The sequence below is a fragment of the Egretta garzetta genome, unplaced genomic scaffold (assembly GCF_000687185.1).
Source record: "Egretta garzetta isolate BGI_Z169 unplaced genomic scaffold, ASM68718v1 scaffold45, whole genome shotgun sequence".
Taxonomy (NCBI): domain Eukaryota; kingdom Metazoa; phylum Chordata; class Aves; order Pelecaniformes; family Ardeidae; genus Egretta; species Egretta garzetta.
Genome location: NW_009260028.1, coordinates 10,329,966 through 10,339,538, shown reverse-complemented (window position 1 = coordinate 10,339,538; position 9,573 = coordinate 10,329,966).

The following is a 9,573-nucleotide window of genomic DNA, read 5'->3' as shown; positions in this document are numbered from 1 at the left end:
GCGTTGTGTATTTCATATTGCCTGTGATCACCTTGGATCAAAGGTAAACTTGCTGGCAGTCATTATCGCCTCCCTGCAGAGCAGTAAAAGTTTGGTAGGACACTGTAACCTGCTATTTCGAATTCAGCAAAGTAGTGCTCAGAAGGAGGTAGGTAAATCTGCCGTGTGCTGCGAGCCTGCCAGGATGAGCTGACATGATGGCTTGTCCATACTGCTTTGGTCATATATAGAGATCTTCCAGGGACCCAGAAACCTGGCGGATGTCAGGGCCGTCGATAACGTAGGGGGAATCTGCAAACGTGAGAAATCCTGTGTCACCCTGCACGGCCAGCCCACGGGCTGAGCGCTGCCCGCGCTGCTCGGAGAGATGTCGGAAGGAGCACGGTGCGGGACGTTGGCTTACGTCGGTGGCAATCGCGCTGCAGCGGAAACCCGAACACCCACCAAATGTTGTTGCCTCCGGCCCTAGGGGAGCAGCTGGGAATAGGAGAGGGAGCGTAACCCTTTTTACCTCCCTGTTTTATGTTTTCTGCTCTGTCACGGGGCCTGGCGTTGTGAATGGTGACGCTTTCTTTGTGCCCTCCGGGGAGGAAAAATAGAGTGAGGTGGGGTAACTGGAAAATGGCAAGTGATCAGGGAGAGCCTGAGGACATGCTGGACAAGACACTCACCTAACTGTAACTCCTTTTGGTTGGTATTTAGCTTAAGCAGTTTCTGGGTCCCCTCTTTAGAGAATGGGGAGAGACCTATATTAGGAAGGGGTGAATCGTCCTTGGGAAGCGCCTCTACAAGGAGGCTCCAGAGTAGTTGCATTAAGCACAGGGGGACTTGTCGGTGGCTTCTTCATTAGATGGACTGAATCCCATCTTACATGGCATATCCTCAGTGTGTAAAACAGAATGAGGGATAGACCCAACCCTTTTCCAGACAAGCTAGCTCCAAATCCAAAAGCGGCATAATCACCTCAAGATGACATTTTACACAAGTGTAGTAATCCTGCGGGAAGCCAGGGAGTAGACAGCAGGCTGTGCAGGAGCAGCCACGTCCCAAACCCAAGTCTGGATGTCAGGGCAAGGCGGAGATTTACAGAGCAGACCCACAGGTGGTGTCTGAAGATGCTTGGGGCACAGTCCTGGCTGCCTTGTGAGTGGGAGACGGGCTAAGCCGCCTTCCTCCCAGCCCCCAGGCTTCCTTGCAAAGGAACCCGTGCCGGTGAGCAGGCAGGGACCCGTAGGACCCTCCTGTAGGACCTCTCCAGAGAGAAGATCTGGGGACAAGGGCTGGTGCATGTCATGGGCCTGGCTGGCACACATGTCTAAGTCAGGGACAGGAGAGCTTCCCTGCCCAGCATTTATGCTAAGCTGCCCTCAAAATGAACTCAGAATGAACAAAAAAAATGTGTAAAACTTGAAGTGGAGGCCAACTGAGAATTCAGATTCATCCAACTGGAGAAAACAACGGAAGCCACCTACTCCTTAGTTACAGCTTCAGAACATCTTCCCAGTTCTCTCCGAGTTATCCCAGAACTGCAGCCAGTTGGGTAACGGCGCGTGAGCCGTCGCAGAGACATTATTAACTCAGACAGAGGAAAATATACTTTCAGTTATTACACGCTAATAAAGCACAAGCTAAACAAATTTAGGCAGCAGAAGCAATTATATCATTAAACATTTAACTGCAAGATTGATTTTTAAATTGCTAATAATTCAAACCAAAGCATGCACACAGAGAGGAAGGGGGAGGAAGGCAATTTTAACAATTGAATCTAATCAGTGCCTCAGTTCAAATGCATGGCTGTAAATGTCAAAATACATAAGATCTGATGCAGGAACAGAAGTGGAACCAGAATGGATGAGCATTCCTCACTTGACCAGATTCCTCTAATTGGGAGGAAGTTAAACACATGGAGTGGGGAAACTTTGCAAGCTGGGTTATCTCCAGATCTCTCTTTAGATACCAGTCTATGTTCCCAAACAGCCTTTCAAAACCGGCAGGAAGCAGTGAACAGAGGCACAAATCCCAGGCTCAGCCTTGTGCCCCTCCAAGTTCTGCTGCCGTCACCTGCAAAGGAGGATAAGCCAGATCCTTACCAAACCAAGGGAGGGCTGCTGTGAGGGATGGCTCCCCACGAAAGGGATGGAGAATTTCCCGTCCTCATCTGAAAAAAAACCAAACCTGTTTTCTGTTGCTCTTCGAATTGCCTTGGAAGGAAGGGAGAGACCGTCCTGGGCTGCAGAAGAAGGTGGGTTTGATGAAGATCAGTGCTGTTGGAGCGTAGCAGGGTGGGACGTTCTCTCGGCTGCAGGGTTGTATTTGTTTTCATAGTTTATGGCAGGGCTGCTCCCTTTGAAAAAGTATAAATCTTAATCAAATAAAACTGATGTGCTGCCATACTTACCCATCTCGCTGGTTGTCCTACATCATGTTTTAGCATATAAGTTACATGACAGAGTTATCCAGGGGTTGCCAGCTGACACAGAAACAAACCCTCATGTTAAATTGCCTGCAGATGTCCTCTTCCAACTCCTGTAAGGAACTTCTACCAGTTCTCTCTCTCTTTTTTTTTTTTTTTTGGTGTGTTAAATAAAAGCAGCAGAAGAGGGGGGAAACAATCTCAGTTGAATCTCTGTGCTAGTGCCTCTGTTTGCAGGACAGGAAGCCTTAAGAAGACAATGCAATTTATAGGCAAGCTCAACAAAAAACCCTGTAAGGATTTCCATGAACTTTAGTGGACCAAATGAGTCGTGGTTATTTTTAAGACTGGAGCTGACTGAATAATGCCAAGTCTAATGCTGCCAATGCGGGCTTTTCAGAAGATTCAGACCTGAGAAGGTGAGAAAATCTTTCTATTCCGTTGGCTGTAATTTATTTGATGCTAGAATTTATGGCTTAGAGTTTTGACTAGACATCCCTTTTGTCTTGATATTGATCTCAGTGAATCAGGAGTTTATCTGATGGACTTAACTTCTTGTTCTGTTTGGCAGAAATCTCCAAGTAAGATTGTGACATTCCTGAAAACATTCACTGTTTTCATTTTCATAATTAGGAATTTTTGTTTTGCTTTTGTTTTCATTGTATGAATTTACTGAAGTTTGTGAACTTTTCGCCTGGCTGTCCCCCTTGGTTGGGGAAATCACAGAATGTTGTTCCTTTCTTCTGGCTGGAGGAGTATGGGCTATTTATGGCTATTTTTGAAATACACTTTCTGTGAGTGCTTACATGTTCCTCTTTGCGATGTGATATTTCTGGATGTTCAGTCTCGCCAAAAGCAATTGCAAAAGGTTAGTGGAGAGCAGAGATCCCATTTAGACACCTACATGAAATACCATCCCTTCAAAAGCTGGGAGTGCCAAACAGCTCCCACTTGGAACAATGGAAGCCGGTGAGTGCCGACAGCTTCCAGAAATCTGGCCTCACACGGCTTCAGAAGAGATTGATTAGCAAGTCCAGCAAACTGGGTTGTTGTTTTTTTTTCTGTACTTGCTTAGCTCTACATGGAGAATATTATTTGTACTTGAAGTGTGCTCAGCAGTTGCAGGTGATGCCCTTAGAGGAAGGTTCGTCCTGGGAAGGTGGAGCTCCAGGTGAGGTGGCAGGTAGGCAGGCAGGCAGGTGGCTAGGTGGGCAGGCAACTTCTTCCCAGGTTTGCTTCAGGAGAGCTTTGGCCAGGAGTGTTGAACTTTACCAGTCAGGTAGAAGGAAAGCCCTGGAGAGCTACCTCAGTAACTCCCCCGCGTGGATCTTTTTTCAGTAAGAAAACAAAAGTCATTTTCCCAGTCATCTTAAACTGCTTCGGAAGTGACCTAAACAAAACCAGAAAAGGCCACTCTGACATTACTGAAATAGGGATGTCCAGATGGGAAATTATAGTAATATAACTCTTGCATTCAAACTTCACGTCCTGTGTAACTTCCATGTGTGGGCTAAGGAGATAAATTTGCACGCTGGAGCTACACATGCGCTTCTTTCTTTTGATTAAGCCTGAAACACTTTTGGCTTCCCTCCTGTGACAATGGAGTGAGGTCCGCAGGAAGAGTGGGATTAGAAATTAATGTTTTGGGAGCTTTATTTCTAAACTAAGTTGTCTTTGTGGCTTCTGAAATGTTTTTTTAATTCTATCACGGATCACCAGCCTTTTTTTTTTTCAGTAAAGCAGACCTTTCAAATACAAGAACAACAGGACCATGCTAAAATGAGGAAAGATTGATTCTGAAAATCAAATAATGAGTTTCAGTTATTGTTGCTTTTTAAACGTGGTAAACAGGTTGGGGACCAATATGCTTGCAAATGACCTAAGTCTTCCTTTCCAGTGGTAATCCGTATTCTTTTGAAAAGCTAATAAAAGTGGTGTATGAAAGAAATTCCTGGGGCACTGCAGAACTCACCCTCCTAGGGAGAGAGCCAGATGTGCCGGTTAATAACCTAGCAAGCATTCAAAGCCAGGGCAGTAACCGCTTGGTATCACCTAAGCCAGACGTTCTGTGTCGATGCGAGGCAATATCGCATACTGGTCACATTCACCAGGTTGGCAGGTTTTGTTTGTGAAGGGGGGGGGGGGGGGGAAGGAAAAGAAAAGGAGGGGACAGGGAGAAGGAGAGGGAGACGATGTGTCTGTCCTGAGAAGCAGCAAAGTAGCAGACACACTCCTCCACATGTGCATTAGTCTGTCAGCCTGGGTTCTGTTACCCAGATGTTGGGGTGGATCCTATGGCAGGGACCACGAAGGAAAAGGCTTTTAAAAGAAATCACATTTCAGTGGTGAAATTAGCGTTGCTAGATTTTTCAAATGCAATCACTACTGTAATTTTTCAGAATGCTTTAGTAAAATAACAAATTCTAGATTTACTGCTTTTTACAGGCTTACTTGGCCTCTTCCAAACACAAGCGTACGTGTGTGAAACTTGTCAGTCGCTTTTGGAACCAAGATGCCTTACAGTAAACAGCACGTTAGCTTTGTTCTCAAAGCCATCCTACTGAACTGAAAATTTTTTGTGGAGGGGGTCCCGAAGTCCGATGGGCCTTTTGCATGGCCCCACCCCACAGCATCAAACCCTTTGAGAGCTTCGGCCATCGCATCAAAACGATGCTTATGCATAATAAAAACATACGTATTTGCAGTGGCAATCCGAATACATCAGCATCAAATAAGATTTTTTAAAAATCCCAAATTTACTTTCCTGGGCACAGCAGAAAATAAATTACTTATGGCATTTATGGTGTATTTGTAACTTGAAACTGATGGCTTCATGTTACTGGGCAGAACGTGTGCGGCATATAAACAAACACTGCACAAAAAGACAAGTCCCAGCTTTGTCTCTCTGACACTTTGCTTCTGTGACCAGGATCCCACAACGAACGCCACATGTGTATTTCTGCTGAGCTCATGTTTACACTGAGCTCGGCTCAGCCCTGTGCTGATCTTGCCTGCCCGTGGCAGGATCAGGGCATCCGAGGGGAAGCCAGGGTGATGGGAGGCGACGTGCATGCGTGACCAGCCGTGGTCATCACAAGCGGAGAGGAGGAGGATCTGTGAATAAACTTTTATTTGAACACGTTGAACAATGCGGTTGTTGTTCTTACCTGTAAATTTTTCATGAGGCCTCAGGAATGCAACATCTACATAAAAAGATTGTGATATGAAAATGGGTCGGGGCAATCGCAAGCACAAATACAGACTGGGCGGAGAATGGATCGAGAGCAGCCCTGAGGAGAAGGATTTGGGGGTGTTGGTTGATGAGAAGCTCAACATGACCTGGCAATGTGCGCTCGCAGCCCAGAAGGCCAACCCTATCCTGGGCTGCACCAGAAGAAGCGTGGCCGGCAGGTCGAGGGAGGTGATCCTGCCCCTCTACTCTGCTCTGGTGAGACCCCACCTGGAGCACTGCATCCAGCTCTGGGGTCCTCAACATAAGAAGAACATGGACCCATTAGAGTGAGTCCAGAAGAGGGCCACAAAAATGATCCGAGGGCTGGAGCACCTCTCCTGTGAGGACAGGCTGAGAGAGTTGGGTTTGTTCAGCCTGGAGAAGAAAAGCTCTGGGGAGATCTTATAGCGGCCTTCCCGTACCTGAAGAGAGCCCACAAGAAAGCTGGAGAAGGACTTTTCACAAGAGCATGTAGCAATAGGACAAGGGGTAATGGCTTTAAACTGAAAGAGGGTGGATTTAGATTAGATATAATGAAGAAATTCTTCACTCCGAGGGTGGTGAGGCAGGGGAAAAGATTGTCCAGAGAAGTTGTGGCTGCCCCATCCCTGGAAGCATGCAAGGCCAGACTGGATGAGCCTTTGAGCAACCTGGTCTAGTGGACACCCCCCATGGCAGGGGAGTTGGAACTAGATGATCTTCAAGGTCCCTTCCAAACCAAACCATTCTACGATTCTATGAAATGTTGCTAAACCTCATATTCATGACTGATAGGGAGTCACTGCAGTTTGAGCTATCGCAGAAAGCAGAAGATGGATATGTGAAAACTTCAAGAGTGGATTTGTGATTATGTTGCAAATAGAAACAAGGCAATTTTTGTATCAACATTAGTACAGTGCACTTTGGAAACAGTCTAGATGTTTTCATGCATAATTATGGCTTCAGTAAAATTGTAAATTTATAGAGACAGCTGGTGTATCTTCTCCCATGGTGGAATAGTATCAGCTGAGTAGGTTTTGTGAGAAATCTCAGTTTGTAGTTTTGGTAAAAGCCAGGCTCACAGACGTAGATTTCTTTGTGGCATTTCACTGTTGGATATGATCTTGACTCTGCTATGAATCTCCTTTAGTTAGTGGACCTCTGTAGTTCATTCCTCCATATGTCACGCAAAGTACATGGGGAGGTGCAGCACCACCTGACCCGGGGTGATAAAAAAACAATATTTTCCTTTCTGATACAGACAGGGTGTAGCTCCGAGTGCCCCGCAGTGATAACCAAGGTGGATGAGGACAGGCTAGCTTTGGTGCTGCCCTCAGTAGAGGCACGCTGGCGTGATGCTGACGGCTCACAAGCTCATCCTGCTTGACAGCCACGCTGTTTGGGTTCAGCATCCCCCCTTGCCCCAGGAGAGAGGAAGGAAGGGGTCTGCGGCCACCTGCCCCTGCCCCACGGGGCCTCCAGGAGCCGAGCGTTATCTCAGATGCCCATTTAACCTCTCAGCCTGCCCCGGCGCTGGGCGCATGCCGCAGACAGGGGGCTGGGGCGAGAGTGGCCGGGGCTCCGTGGGCGAGAGCTTTCCAGGCAAGGCAGCCCGTCATTGCACACTGCAATTTGTCAGAGCGAGAGCCTTGGAGCCAGCAGGGTGTGATTCATCCATCCCGGCAAGGTCTCTGAGGCAATCTGACATTATTCGGACTGATATCATTAATTAATGAGGGCTGAATGTTATTCTTAGACACTGGATTGAGTATTGGGTAGAGAAGCCTATGAAAGGGCTCTTTGATTTTGGAAAATTCCTATGGCACTGTCAAATTTGCTAACAAAATTAAATCATCTGCCAACTTTCCAAGTTAAGGAGCACATCCCTTCTGGAGGCTTGACTGAGTCTCCTCAGTGCCTTCTTGGGATCAAGGGATTATTTGATTTATATTAATGCCAAACGAAAATGATAGATAGCCTCCAAAAACCAGTCATATTAAATCTATCAGGCAGGCTTTGGACAAAGCGGTTTTGTTTGTTTGCTTCAGCACAGATTTGATCCTCCCGCACCTTTGTTTGGCTGTGTTTGGTTTAATGTGCTCAAGGTGGAAGGGAGCCAAAAACCAGTTTTTGTGCAGCCTGGGGGTTGGTCACTGGGTCGTGCCTGGGCTCTGCCCCTCCGCCGGGGTGACCTGTGGGCCCCTACAAGGGACCTGTTCACGCAGCCGTGGCTAACTCAGACAACCCCTACATTTAAGGAGGTTTGGGTCTGGTCTGGAAAAACATCAGGGTTTGCTCCAAAGCAAATGAAGAGAGCAGCTCCCCTTGCTCCTGGCACTGGCATCGTGGGGGCTGGCACTGCTCTTCCCTCCTCCTGACCCTTTTCCTCCCCGGAGCCGCCTCTCACCCCGGTGCCAGCTGGCCACCCGCTTCACTGACCTTGCAGGTGTCTAGAATTAGCAAAGCCTTTGCGGGCCTCTGGTGGCAGATATATAAATACAATGCTGTCATTCCTGTAAAACCCCAGCCCCAACAGGGCTGGGAGCGCAGGAAGCACGGCGCACGTGTAGGCTGGACGGTGATCGCACATGGATCCCATTGCAGCCCTAATAACGCTGGGGCAGGGGGAGAAAGGCAAAGGGCCGACAGGTCAGCCCTCCCCCCCCAGTTCATCTGTCTCCAGGCTGCTCTTGGTCTTTGTGTAAACAGAGAGGTTCCCAAGTGCCACTGGTTCCTCGGCTTGCTCTTGCTGCTGCGTTTTTTGGGCAAGGAGGTGGCATGGGTGGCCAGCTGATCTACTCAGGTGGCGGGAGCTCGTCGAGTAATTGCCGCACCAAGCCCAACACTTTGTGGTTGAATGAATGTGCATGTTATCTGAGGTGGGCACTTTTGGGATGATGCCCACATAGTGATGGTGATCATGTCACCAAGTGTTCGCCTTTCAGCTGTAGCAGGCTGTCCTCAAGGCAGCTGCTGCAATGCACACACAGCTGGGAGCAGACCGGCAGCCACCTTAGCTGAATAAAGCACATGAATGCTTACCATTTGCGGGGGGGGGGAACCCAAATCTGTTAGATTGTGCTAATTATAAAGAGGTTTGACGTGGTACTGTAGGTTCCGCAGCAGAAAGACTTGAGTTATTTGAATCTTCTCTTTGGTTTGGTGTGGCGCGTGTCCATGAACCAGGCTGTAATCTGTAATTCTGGCTGCTGGAGTGGGGATTTTTTTAGGGATGTGTGTGTGACTTGCTTTAGATATCTGCTCTAGAGGCACCCTTAAAGCGTTTTGCTTCCATTGCCAGGATCAACAGACGAAGTGCTGGAACAAACTGATAAATTAAATAGCAACAAGTTACCCAGACCTGATGGTATTAATCCAGGAGTTGTGAAAGGCCTGAAGAATGAAGTGCCTGCGCTGCTCACAACAGAGATACAGGGACTCAAGGGAAGTGGAGAACTTGGGAGTGACAGTCTTTGTACTCACTTTTAAAACCAAACATGAGAGCGGTGCTGGGAAGCACCTCCGAGCCTTGCTGCAGGGCAAAAATAACACCTAACTAGTCACGACAATAAACAATGGCAAAGGTATAAGTACACCTCCTACATCAGTGATATGGAAGAGATGGAGTGGGACGTATTTTCCAAAGGAGAATCGGAAGCCTTTGCTGTACCACAATTTTTAGAGCGCACAGAAAAGCATTTTGGAAGATTTGATTAAGATTTGGAAGAGCAGGTTAATTTTTTTTAAAAGGGTCAAGGAGATTTCTTTTGAGAGGAAAAAGTGACATTCAGTCACCCATTAAAAATAGATAGGAAAGGAAAGATAAGAAAATAATAGTAAACATTCAGTTTTCAGCCCAGCACCCGAGATCAGCAGCAGGGTGCCTCAAATTACATCCTAAATCTAGCATCATTTAATAAGTTTAGTAATGAGCTGGAAAACAGGAAGC